Source organism: Rhinatrema bivittatum, chromosome 8 (genome assembly GCF_901001135.1).
Source record: "Rhinatrema bivittatum chromosome 8, aRhiBiv1.1, whole genome shotgun sequence".
NCBI classification, from domain to species: domain Eukaryota; kingdom Metazoa; phylum Chordata; class Amphibia; order Gymnophiona; family Rhinatrematidae; genus Rhinatrema; species Rhinatrema bivittatum.
The window spans coordinates 45371946-45385904 of NC_042622.1; the positions used below are offsets into that span (position 1 = coordinate 45371946).

Below are 13959 nucleotides of genomic sequence, written 5' to 3' on the forward strand. Positions count from 1 at the left end.
CAGTTTGGACAGGCAAGGGATTGGACTTCCTAAACCCCCTAGTTTATGTTTTCCTTTCCCCCTTTTAGCCTCAACCCATAATAACATGCTGACCAGCCTATAAAGTTTTCTTTGAGGACATACATGCCATCCATACCAATAGTAAAGTTATGAGGCAGGGGACCTTAGTGCGTACCGGTGCACTTAAGTTTATATGCGCACATCTATTGGCCTCCCCCCCACACGCCAATGCCCCAACCCTTTTTTGCTACTTTTCACATGTGAGGGGAAAACGGGAAATACACGCATACTCGGGTGGCATATAAAAAAAAAAAAAGTTCTGCGTGTGTCGGTCTGACATGTGTGCATTTCTCCCGGTTTGGGTGTGCAACCCGCTAATGTGTCGCAGCCCTCGATAAATTGTTCCGAGATTAAAAAAGAATTATCGGGAGGTACGATATTTATATGTGCGATGCAGCATCTCTAAAATTTACATAACCACATCCCCTTTTTTTTAATGCATCGCTAACACATGATATTCCCAGGATAAATATAGTTTTTTGATTAATCTAGGCCAATGTTTGCACTCTTCGCATTGCCAATCAAGGATTTTATTATCGCATTAAAGAAGTAGTTCTCTGAAACTAGTATCCTTGTTCCTTTTTTTTATTTTCCCCTCCAAACCAGCCCAGCTGCAAGGGATAAAGGATTGTTTCATTCTTTGGTTCATTCTTTTGGTTTATTCTGTTACTTCTTTTTTGCATAACTGCAGTTCTTTTTTATTGTAAGGACCCCATTGAAAGGGAGCGATGTTACATTATGAAGACGAATTTTCCATTGGACCACCCCAAATGCATATAGCTCCTTCAATATCATTTAAAAAATAATTAGAATCCACAAATTATCATGTGGCACAGACCCTATGTGGCAAACCTAGAAAATACCATACTGCACTGTTGGAATGAATTCTAGGGCAGCAACGGTGGTGACGTGTTTTTTTTTTTTTTCCTAGTCCCTTAAAAAGAGGAAAGTGGAAAACAGAGAGTACATTCAATTCTTTATAATATCTTCCGCTTGCCCTGCCACAACTCAGGTGGATATATTTCTTGGAATAAGAATGTATACATAAGCATTAAGAAAAACAACTTGAAGGAAAAGAGGGGAATAAAATAATAAATAACTTGAAAAGTACAAAAGAATCACTTGATTTTGACCTTTCTTGTTTTGGAGAGGAACGCTCTGTCTTCAAAATCGGTAATGTTGGGATGCTAATCTATTCTAATGCTATTTAATCCTTTTGATATGATTTTAATTAAAAATACCTAAGGATGTACTCTGTTTCATCATAACAGCCTGAGGGTTGTCCTCTCTCACCGTATCAGCAATACACACTTAACTCTATGGTTCTTCTACCTAAGGTTCGGCTACCAATACAAAATATCACCTCATAAGTCCCTTCCTGTCATCCGGACTATGGTTTACTGGTTGGTAAGGCTTGCTTTCAGGCCGATAATATAAAACCCATGCTAAAATCGGAGTTAAATTATAGCATGGATTGCACTTAACATGTGCGTTAAAAGCAGGGCTCTTATCTGTGTGGCCAAATTTCATTATCTTATGGAAGCCGTCAGAAGATACCGGTAATGAAATTTGGGCACACAGATAAGTGTATCATCACATTTCATTAGAAATATTCCAGAATTTGTATGCATATTTCATTATTTGAATTGTGGTTTGTGAAGCATCATAAGAATAAAAAGCTTAATACAAAATAACAAAGAAAAAATTGGACACAAAATAAGAGTTGCATCACAGAATTGGGGACATTGGGTCACTTGAATAACATGACCGATGATTAAATAAAAGGCTGAGTTTTAAAGTTGAAGAACTACACGATGAAGCCTAGTATGAAGGTCATAAATATCTAATACATGTTGTTTGGAAATTGAGTGTTAAGGATGGACCTTTTGGTAGTGTGAAGTTATTGATTACATATTCACCAACGGTCCAAGACTGCATACTCAGTGGTCTGCGTGGTTAGGAGAGTCTTTAAGTAATTACATTTTAAATTAATACAGAAAAAAAGTTATTACTTAAGGATGCAGAATTTAAATATTTTGAGCAGAATTTCCCTAGAAATTCACTGTAAGAATGTTCCTTCCACTCGCTCTCCCTGCTCCCCTGGCCACTTTTGCCCTCTCAGGCCCCAACTCCTCCACCTGCAGTATCTCTCCCCTCCAGCTCTAGGCTCAACCTCTTCTACTCTATCATCACTCCCAGAGTTTGACCCCATTCTCAGTACTGCCCCTCACACAGGCTCCTTCTGTCTCTCCCTCTCTGACACACATGCTCCCTCTTTCTAGTGCACATATTTCCCCCCCCCCCCTCATACAGACTCTCTCACTCTCTCGTACACCACATCCCCTCATACAGGGTCCCTCTCTCTTGCACACACCCACACAAGCTCCCTTTCTCTCTCACACATACACCCTAACATAGGCTACCTATGTGTTTTTCTCACGCACCCCTTCACACAGGCTCTCTCTCACACATACACAATCCCTTCACACATGCTAGCACCCTCACATACACATGATCCCTTTTCATACACAAGATCCCTTTTTCATACACACAATCCTTTTCATACACACCAGCTCCCAATCTCTCACACACATACACACTCCTTCACAATCTCCTCATATAGGTTTCCTCTCTCTCTGGCACCCTCACTCAAGCACCCCCCCCCCCCCAGTGCTCTCTCTCACACACCCCTACTCAACCTCCCTGGTTTCTCTCACACACCCCTGCTCTCTCACTTACCATGCTCTCTCTCACACCCTCCTGCTCACCCCCCTGCTCTCTCACCCCCTCTCCCTGCTCTCTCTCTCATAACCCTCCCCCTCCTCTCTCCCCCTCCCCTGCTCTCTCTCACACCCCCTTCCCCTGCTCTCTCACACACCCCCTCCCCCTGCTCTCTCTCACACCCCCTCCCCTATCTCACTCTCCCCTCCCCCTCCTCTCTCCCCCTTTTCTCCCTTCTCTCACACCCCCTCACCTCCCCTCTCTCACACACATACACACGTACACACACACTTCTACACACATTCACTATCATCAGGGCCTTCATTTTCACCATGAGCGGAGCGCATCTGGCAGCATGCGAGGGCCTTCATCTTCACTGCAAATGGCGTGTGCTCCATTCGTGGCACCTCAGGACCTTCATCTTGCTGCAAACAGTGTTTCGGGGCTTCATCTTTGCTGCGAATGGCGTGCACTCCATTCATGGCATGCCGGGTCTCCTCTGCCAGAATCTCCTCAGGACTAGGTGTTGTGCCTCCTGACTTTGGCATTCTATTCAGCTGTAGATGCCAACCCTAGAGAGCTTACACATTGTTCAGCTATAGGTTGAATCCCCAGAGAACTTACATTGGCAATGGTAAGTCTTCCTGGGTCTGAAATGGAGTACCACACTAGCACAATAGACAACATTAGCCACCAGAAATTTGAGTTTACTCCACCTCAAACCCAGGAGTTAAATTTCCAAAGGTAAGCTCTCTTAGGCAGGCACTACTGTTGAGCTCTTGGTACCCACCCATCCAGACAGGCTGTGCTTTATTCAACTAGCTCCAGGTGCCTTCCCCAGAGAGTTTACTGTATACACTCGTATATAAGTCAAGACATTTATGACAGAAAATAAGGCCAAAAAATCTGGCTCGACTTATACACACATACTATAGTGCAGTTTTGGGGGGGGGGGGGGGGGTTTGTGCCCATTTCATTTTCGAATTGGGATGGGCCATTTTGGTCCACCCCGGATCAGAATTTTTTTCCTTCAAAATTTTGTTTAAAAAATAACACACCCCCATAACCTGCCCCAAACCTTCAAATTTCATTAAATATAAAGCCCCCCTCCTACCCCCTGCCCCCCCAAGACTCACCCTGGACCACCAGGGACTTTGGGTGAGTCTTGCTGGTGGTCGGCCTGCACATTCACTGCTTCTGCTGTGTTCAGTGCAGCGGGAACAGAAATGTTTAACCTTTGACTTGGAAGCAGGGGATTCTTCCTGGGCAGTGTTGCCAGTTTAGCAATTTTGTAGCTAGATCTGGTTTTTTGTTTTTTTTTTTAACCAAATAGAGATTTTAGAACTGTGAATGAGACAGGGAGCTAGTTTAGCTATTTTTGGACAATTTAGCTACAAATCTAGACACTTTCTCACAGCTGTAAAATTTTCATTGGCTTTCCTACTTAGCAGAACCTATCTGCAAGCAAAAAGAAGTGCAAGAGAATGAGACCTCCTCTGGCTAGAATGGAACAGGAAACAACAAGAGAGTGAGATGTTTTGGCTAGAGTGCCATGCTGGCTGGTCCTGCTCTTTCTCCTGTCACTATTACCCCTCACTCCTCAGAACAGGCTTTGCTGGTTCAATCTCTCCCCTATCCCCTACTGCCAGAGACTCTGATGACATTACAGCCGAGCTCTCTCTGCTAGGAGAAAGAAGAAATCACAGCTGAAAAAAAAAAAAGCAGGTGTTGCAGTACCTTGAGATAGACTTACAGCAGCAGAACAGAAACTAAGGAGGGGGTATATTTTATCTTCAGAGTTTGCTGTGAAACTGGGAGTCAAGGGAAGTTCTCTGCCATGCTAACAAGTAGGGATGTGAATCGTGCTTCTGACGATTGAAAATATCGTACGATATTTTCAATGTCGTCAGAAATCGGGGGCTCCCTGAAACCGATAGGAAAACCCCACAAAATTGTTTGTGGGGTTCTCTTATTGTTTTGGGGGTGGGCGAGAAAAAACGGCACACCAAAACAACCCATAAATCCACCCCGACCCTTTAAAACTGATCCCTTAGCTTCCCCCACCCTCCTGAACCCCCCCAAAATGTTTTACAAGTACCTGGTGGTCCAGTGGGAGTCCCAGGAGCGATCTCCCGTTCTCAGGCATTCGGCTGCACTAATCAAAATGGCGCCGATGGCCCTTTGCCCTTACCAAGTGACAGGGTATCCGTGCCATTGGCCGGCCCCTGTCACATGGTAGGAGTAATGGACGGCCAGCGCCATCTGGTGCGGGCCATCCAGTGCTCCTACCATGTGACAGGGGCCGGCAAATGGCACAGATACCCTGTCACTTGGTAAGGGCAAAGGGCCATCGGCGCCATTTTGATTAGTGGCAGCCGACGGCCCGAGAGCGGGAGATCGCTCCCGGGACTCCCACTGGACCACCAGGTACTTGTAAAAAGATTTGGGGGGGTTCGGGAGGGTGGGGGAAGCTAAGGGATCAGTTTTAAAGGGTCGGGGTGGGTTTTTTGTTTATTGGCTCGGGCGCAGCCGATAAACAAAAATGCGATCGGGCCGCATGAAAAAAAATTTACGATGTGAATTGGAACCTGAATTAGAACCGATTCCGGTTCCGTTTCACATCTCTACTAACAAGGCCTCTGTGTGAGCTGGCTGGGCTGATCTCAGAGAAAGGCAATGCAGTCAGCCATGAATACAGTAAAGGGTTGATTTTCGAAAATGCGCGTGGTCGTCCACGTGTGTATAGTTCCTGGTGTGTGCACATGGACGTGACGATTTTATAACATGTGTGCGTCTCCTAGTTTGCTCCAATTAAGGAGCAGATTGGTAGAGAATTTCCCTATCCCCCTAACTACCCTTCCTACCTTCTCCCCGCTCCTCCCCGACCCTTAACCTTTACCTAGTTTGCTAATATTTTTTTTGTTTTATTACTTACTGCTCCTTCCAATCAGAAGTAACTTTGGCGTGCCAGCCAGTTGCCAGTGCGTGCTTTCCGGGCCAGGGCCTATTGGCTGCTGTTCTGGTCGGTTGCACCCCTCCCTGCCCATACCCCGCCCCCAAGCCCACCCCTTTTGGATGGCCCTGCACTTCTGCACGTATTGGGAGATACGTGCATGGCTTGGCTGTTTCTAAAATGTGCTCGGCGTGCGCACGGCCCGGCCGTGAGTGTAACTCCAGGATTTTATGACCTAAAGGAAGAGGAAGAAGTGTAAAGGTGGCTGCTGCAGGCTGGTTAAGGGCTAGCAGCAAGTGGAAAACTATACGTGATGATGCTGTAGTGCCATAGGTTAGTCAGTTCCAGGGGAAGTGACACATGAGCAGTAGCAGAAGCAAGTATGTCTGTGCCAGAAAAGCAAAAGTGTGTGTCTGAGAAAGAGTGTGTGTCTGTATCTGAGACAGTGCGTCAGTGTCTGAGCTTGTCTAAGACAGTGCATGTGACTGACAGAATGTGAATATGCGTGTCACTTTCTGAGACAGCAAGAAAATATGTGTGAGCGTGAGCTACCCATCTTTCCCCACCAATATTAAGCTCACCAGCTTTGCTGACGCCACTGCACAACAACATGGTTTTAGCTACTTTTACCCAATCTGGAGACTTTTCACAGTGGATCTTATTCTTCAGGAAGGAGTTGGTAACACTGTTCCTGAGTGTTTTCCCCCTGTGTCTTCAGTCAGCTCTGTCTGGTCTGTGTGATTCAGCAGGTAATTTGGCCTAGCCCTGCAGAATAATCCTCTTCCTTCCTCTTGATCAGGGGTGGGCAGTTCTGGTCCTCGAGGGCCACAAACCAGTTGGTTTTCAGGATATCCCTAATATGCATGAGAGAGATTTGCATGGACTCTGCCTCAGTTGTATGCAAATCTATGTCATGCATATTCATTAGGATATCCTAAAACCTCGACAGGTTTGTGGCCCTCGAGGACTGGAATTGCCCACCCCTGCTCTTGATGCAAGACCAGTCCAGCAGAATGGGTTGTACCCTTCTGCCAGCAAATAGAGAAAAAAAACTCAAAATATTCACACACGCACCCTCCTCCTTTAAAGGTCTGGTGCTACCTTCAGCTCTTCAGTATTTCTTTGCTTCCAGCAGATGTTGCAGACATGCAAACTGGCCACTCCCAGGCAGGCTTTAGGTCTAGCTTCCTGGTGGAGCATAGGCTGAATCCTGGGGGTGTTCTAGGCAATGTTCCTTGTGGACTGATTTCTCCCTTCCCTCTTGGGAACTGACTCAGGGGCCGATGCAATACAGTGCGCTCAGCCGAGGCAGTCAGACACGGGTTGAATTGGCGCTAATGAATGCCCTAATGCAATAAGGGGATTAGCGCCTATTCAATGCATGTCAGATGGGGAGCGAGTCTAATAGCGCTAATCACAAACAAATGCATGTGACTGAGGCTATTAGCATTCACTCCAGATGGAAAAAAACAACGTGGGTCTAAGACACACATCTAGCGCTCAGTAATTAACGCCTGCTTGGAGCAGGCGTTAATTGCTGAGCACTCCTTAATCCAGTACAGAAAAGCAGAAAAAACTGCTTTTCTGTACTGCCTCCTACTTAATATTGTTGCGATATTAAGTAGAAGGAAAAGTGAAACTAAATAAAGTTAAAAAATAGAGAAAAAACCCACTGGCAGTCGGGTGCAGGAAACAGACTCTCGAATGACAAGTGTCTGTTTCCTGAACCCCCTGGCTGTGCAGGGTTTAGGAAAACCAACGCTGATAAACTTGGCGTCGGTTTTCATAACCGGCGGATCACCGACGCCGTTTGGGTTCACGATAGCAAGGAGGTGCTAGGGTGCGCAAGAAACCCTAGCGCCTCCTTACTAACACAACCTCTTAATTCCATCCTGCCATCTTCTCCGACCCGAGGCCTGCCGTTCCTGCCGCCCTGAGGCCTGCTGACCCGAGGCCTGCTGTCTCCACCAACCTGAGGCCCACCCCCTCACCACGCGCTGCCGACCCGACCTGGTGCCGCTCCGGTCCCACCGGAAGAGAGGGAGACACCACCGGAAGTGTAAGCGAGTGAGATACGCCGGGAAAGAGAAAAAGAAAAAAACCCTGATGTGAAAGATAAAGAAGAGCCGCTGACCCCGTAGCCACTGAGAACGAGAGAGAGAAAGAAAAGAGAGAAAAGTAAGGACCGCGCCGACGTACTGTGCCGCCCACTCACCCTCCCTGCGTTCCTGAGCAGCCAATCAAGGGCTGGGAACCGCGTCCTGCCGACGCCTGGGAGGCCGGCTTTGCAGCCCTTTAAATCTCGGCTTGCTTCAATGGCACCGCGCGCACGAAGGAGCGCGACCTAAGGGGCCTGCCCCTTCGTGCCTCCCAATTTGGGCCCCGTAACACCATTTCAAATGGCTCTACCACAACGGCTCCACCCGCTACAAGTCTTTGAAGTGTAATCTGGGCTAGAAACTACTATCCTCCACCCCCCCTCAGCCCACGTCTCCCCAGAGATCTCCAATATCCTAACTCTGACCTGAGAAGGACTTGTACTACTACAACAACTCGCCTTATACCTTCTAGGACTACTCCTGGGAGTGATTCCTACCTCCCACCACCACACCCTACTTCATACCCACTTAGACACCCACCCCCTTCCTGCTAAAGAGTTTCTTATCCCATCCCAACTTTCCATCAATCACCCCTTCGCCCCCTACATTTACCTATCCTCTTCACCCTCTCCAACACTCACTGTGCTACAACTATGCACATGTTCTTCATACCCTCCATCAAACACTATCCCCTAGCACACCACTACCCCCTCCCCAAGTTCCCACCAGAGAGTCACAGAAACCTTCTTTCCATCATGACCACTCCCCTTACACAAATAATCAGCCTTACTACCTTCCTAATCCTCTTCCTAAATGCCCAATCCATCTCCAAGGGGAAGCTCACATGAGGTGGATCCAACACCAAGGTTCTTTCCATGTCCTCTGGCAACCTGACTTATTAGCATTAAACTCAGTTCAAACACTCAAGGGAGAGGCCCATAACATCCGCTATAACCTTTGACCTTTCCATGTACCTACACAGCTCAGCATAGTGTCAATGTATCAAGGAGGAGTTACGGCTAAAAAAAAAAAAAAAGAAGCCCTGCCACCCATTTGAGGAAATCAATTTGAAGGACGGCCTGGGTAGACCTAGATAAAATGAAATAAACTTGAAAAATTAAAGAAAGATTCTGTCTAGGCTGAGCTGTTGCGGTGAAGCTGTCTTTTCACAGAATGGTGCCACTGGGCTTATCTCTTCATAGAGAAGGTTCAGGAGAGGAGAAGCGATCCTGCTGAAAGGCAGTGGCTGGGACCTAGGGATAGGTTAGCCAGGACTCATTGGAAAGGAAGAGCTCCAAGAAAGGAGAATTCCTGGGACTAGAGAGTAGAACAAAGTATTCCTGAAGAACAGCAGAATCAGAGGAGCCCTGAGGAGAAAGGGATAACTTGGAAGTTGAGGGATAGGTGTCCTGGGAGGTGCCAGAGAGGTATCCTGCCTAGAAAAGTCCATAAAGACTGGTCAAACTCAAATCATCCAGAGAGAAACAGAAAAAGAGGAACAGAGATGTGAAAAGATCTACAATAGGTACTGAGAGGGCCCAGGGGGGAAGGGTACCTTCCCTTAAGAGTCTACCTGTTTGGGAGAGAGTGTGAAAAGAGACTGAGATTTATTTTTGTACAATAAATTTGTGTTACAGTACTGGTGCATTGTCTTGTGGAGTGCCAGAGTTTTTGATTGTGATTTCCCTGCCATCAGTTACAGTAAAAGGTTTTTTTTAACAACAGCCTGGAAATGTGCAGTGATTTTGTGGTGTCACTGTACGGAGGGTATGCAGAAGAGTCCCAGAGAGGTACACACCCTAAGGGCCTTGAAAAACAAGAGTTTTCCCCTCTGTCCAGGAAACCCAGGAGGTAACAAGGCCTTGTATGGTCTATTGTCTTCCCTATGTGCCCCCATGCCCAAGAGGTGAATAGAATTGGGGCTGTACATATAGGAACTGATTTCAGCTATCTTAGGCTCAATTTCAGCCACAACCTAGCAGGCTAGATGCAACCAAAATTAGGTTTCCCTCTAAGCCCTAATTTCAGATCTTTTGCCTTTAGAAATGTGCCTTTATAATTTTCCAAATTTTGTTAACCTAACCTCTACCTTAAATGGTAACTTGCCATGTTTCTAGGAATATGACCTGGGGTTTGGCCATCACTTTAAGGAAGTGTTTCAGTGAACCTCTAGGGGACATGTGCACTTGTTCAATTTATTTATTTATTTATTTGTTTATTTGCTTATTTAAAGGCTTTTATATTCCATTTATATCAAAATATGTGCTAAACAGATCACAAAATTAACATAAAACAATATATTAAAACATCAAAAATGGGGGTCACGTGGGGTGATGTGCTGAGGAAGACGCGTTTTGCCTCAGCTCCGAGCTCCCCGCTTGCTATTTACCGGCTTTAACTACTGTTTCGGCTTTTTTTGAGTTTTTTATGTGCGGCGAGGATACTGGCACATGTCTATAGTCCAATATATGAAAAAATCACCGCAGTCCATGGCCTCCAAGAGCGTCCGAAAAGAGAAGGAGAAGGAAAAAGGTAAAACGGGGATGAGCAAGATGGCGGCGGAACCAGCAAATGGCGAATCTGATCAGGCCTTACCCGGCGCGCTCACTGTGGACACACTGAGGGATGTCATCGCGGCTGCCCTTGACGAAAAACTCGCTGGCATCCATGAAAAGCTGACAGGAATGAATGAGGCGCTAACGATCTTGGGGCCCCGACTCGCCCACGTGGAATCCAGGGTAAGCGCTGCAGAGGAGGAAATTGTCACGGCAACACAAATGATTAAAACACATGACGCGCTAATAAAAGAATATCAAGAAAAGATTGATGACCTTGAAAATAGGTCCAGACGGGCAAATCTCTGGTTTCTTGGACTGCCCGAAGGGGTTGATGATAAGGGCCTTGCGGAGTTCTTGGAGTCATGGCTGCCGGACGCAGTGGGGCTCCCGGAGCTAAAGGGGTCCCTGGTGGTGGAACGGGCCCACAGGGTTGGCCCCAAGCGGGATAATGACCCACGCCCCAGGATAGCTATTGCTAAATTATTGAATTATGCCCACAAACAGAAAATCTGGATCGCGTCACGGAAACTTAAGGGCCTGCCTTACAATAATATCTCGGTCAGACTCACGCAGGATTACTCTGTCAGAGTCTCACAGCTAAGGAAGCAGTTTTCCCCAATCTGCTCGCAATTAGTGGACTTGGACACCCGCTTTGCGCTTCAATACCCTGCCATATTAAAGATTTGGAAAGCGGGCAAAGTACATTTATTTATTTTATTTATTTAAGGTTTTTATATACCGGCAATCATGAGGACATATCTTGCTGGTTTACATGAAACGGGGTGCATTAAATACATCAAACTAAAACTGTGGTGATCGAAGGAAACAGTTACAATTAACAAGGGTCACAGAACTTGGAGAAGAAGGAAGAGATAGGAAAGAATAACTGGTTAGACAAAATACAAATTAAATTAATTAAATACTATGTACAAATGGTATTGTTAATGGTTGAATGTTTTGGGGAGTCCTTGGATTGAGTCCTTGGATTGTGTCATTAGATTGTGTCTGGGAAAGCTTGCTTGAATAACCAAGTCTTAAGTCCTTTCCTAAAAGTTAGGAGGCATGGTTCTAGTCTGAGATCTGTAGGAATGGAATTCCATAGAGAAGGGCCAGCTGTGGAGGTGGCCCGATCTCTGAGGGTAATGTGTCTGGTCGTTTTCGTGGGAGGAACTTGGAGGGCGCCTCTGTAAACTTCTCTGGTAGGTCTTGTCGAATTGTATGCTTGGAGGGGGATTTGAAGATCGAGGGAGATGCGTTGATGTATAGTTTTGAAGATGACACACATGGCTTTATACATGATACGGAAGTATACGGGTAGCCAATGTAGCTCTTTCAGGATGGGAGTTATGTGGTCTCTCTTTTTTGCGCCTGTTAGTAGTCGGGCTGCTGAATTTTGAACCATCTGTAATGGTTTGGAATAGGATGAGGGCAGACCTAGCAATAGGGAATTGCAATAGTCTAATTTTGAGAAGATGACTGCTTGGATGATCGTTCTGAAGTCTTGAGCATGGAAGAGAGGTCTTATCCTTTTCAGGACATGGAGTTTATAGAAACAGTCTTTGGTTGTTTTGTTGATATGTGCTTTGAAGTTTAGCCGGTTGTCTATTATCACTCCTAAGTCTCTAACTTGTGAGGTAGGTAGGTTGGTAGGAAGAGAAGAGTTAGAGCTATTGTTCTCAGGAGAGATGAGTAGGATTTCTGTCTTGGAGGAGTTTAAGATGAGGTGAAGGCTGTTGAGTAGTTGTTTGATTTTCAGGTGGCATGATTCCCAGAAGTCAAGAGTTTTAGAGTATGTGTCTTTGATGGGGATGATGATTTGAATATCATCTGCGTATAGGAAATACTTTAGATTGAGGTCGGTGAGAAGTTGGCAGAGAGGAAGAAGGTAAATATTGAAAAGAGTCGGAGATAATGAAGAACCTTGCGGGACTCCTATGACGGCGTCAAATCTTGAAGATTCCTTGTTTTGGAGTCTAACTTTGTAGCCTCTGTTGTTGAGGAAGGTTTTGAACCAGGATAGGACAGTGCCGCTGATTCCTATGGACGACAGCTGGTTTAGGAGGATGGCGTGGTTGACCGTGTCAAACGCTGCTGATAGGTCTAATAAGATCAATAGGAAAGAGTTTCCTTTGTCGAGGCCCAATAAGATAAGGTCTGTCAACGAGGTGAGGAGGGATTCTGTGCCTCGATTTTTTCGGAAGCCGTGTTGTGGGGTGAAGAGAAGATTGTTGTCTTCGATGAAATCTGAAAGTTGAGAGTTCACTAGTTTTTCCATGATCTTGGCAATGAATGGGAGATTAGCGATGGGGCGGAAGTTGTTGGGGTCCTTCGGGTCAAGGTTAGGTTTCTTTAGGAGTGGTGAGATTGAGGCCATTTTGAGATCATCTGGGAAGGTTCCTTGGGCTAGGGAGCAATTGATGATATTTGTCAATGATGTGGCTATTGTGTCTGGAATAGATAGAAGTAGTTTGGAGGGGATGTGGTCTGCAGGATGAGACGAGGGTTTCATTCTTTTCAGGATGGCTTGTATCTCAATGGAAGAGACGGGTTCAAAGGTGTTTAAGCTGACGTTTTTGTAGGCAGGTTGTTGATATGTCTGGAGGGCGGCGGTGTCGGGAGGCAGTTGTGTTAGGAGATTGGTGATTTTATTTTGGAAAAACTGAGCAAGTTCTTCAGCTTTGGATTGAGCCATGTTGCCGGGGATTTCTCGCGGTAAGGCTTGGGTGAGGCTGGAGACATAAGTGAAGAGGGCTTTGGCGTCAAAGACCAGGTTGTGAATCTTAGATGCATAATAGTCTTTTTTTGACTTTGAGGTGAGGGATTTGTACTGGTATAGAATAGATTTGTATGAGGAGATAGTGGAGTCGCAAGGGGTTTTACGCCAGATTGCTTCTTTTTTTCTTAAACTTTGTTTTAAGTTTTCTGAGTTCAATGGTGAACCAAGGTTGTCTGCTGACGGCATTGGTGTGAGATTTTTTTGTTGTTGAAGGACAGAGCTTATTAGCTATATTTTCTGTTATGTTGTTCCAGGAGCGAATGGCAGTGTTCGGGTCGGTGAAGTCTAATAATGGGAGCTGTGAGACCAACTGGGTGTTAAGGTCTTCTAGGGAGCATCGCCTCTTGTAGTGGAATGAAGGTGAGGGGATGTTAGGAGTGTTGGATTCTTTCAGCGCGAAGGAGGTAGAGATGAGAGTGTGGTCTGACCATGGAACCTTTTTGTTCTTCAGATTGGATGTAGTCGTAATGCCTTTATTGACGAAAATCAAGTCCAGAGTGTGACCCGCTTTGTGTGTGGGTTCGTTGACTAGTTGTTGGAATCCCATAGCAGACAGGGCTGAGAGGAGGGTTACGCAGCTGTTAGATGGAGAAGGAATGTCTATGTGCAGATTGAAATCACCTAAGATGATTGCTGGAGTATCCAAGTTGATGAGCATGGTGGTGATTTCAAGAATGGGGGAGACATCGGATTCTAGGAGCCCTGGGGGGGGCGTAGACAAGAAGGATTTGAAGATTTTGTGAGGTAAAGAAGCCGACTTCCAGTTTTGAGTTAGAGCTGTACGGATGTTGG

At 46.0% G+C, this 13959-nt stretch overlaps 1 protein-coding gene across 1 annotated transcript in view; it reads left to right on the forward strand.

The window, feature by feature from the left end:
- The first annotated feature begins 7630 nt into the window (after positions 1–7630).
- Positions 7631–13959, forward strand: part of LOC115097704 — a 70561-nt gene continuing 64232 nt past the window's right edge. Inside the window, exon 1 of the mRNA XM_029613672.1 lies at positions 7631–7912. The gene's annotated coding sequence lies outside the window, so the exon portion shown is untranslated. The remainder of the gene's footprint in view (positions 7913–13959) is intronic.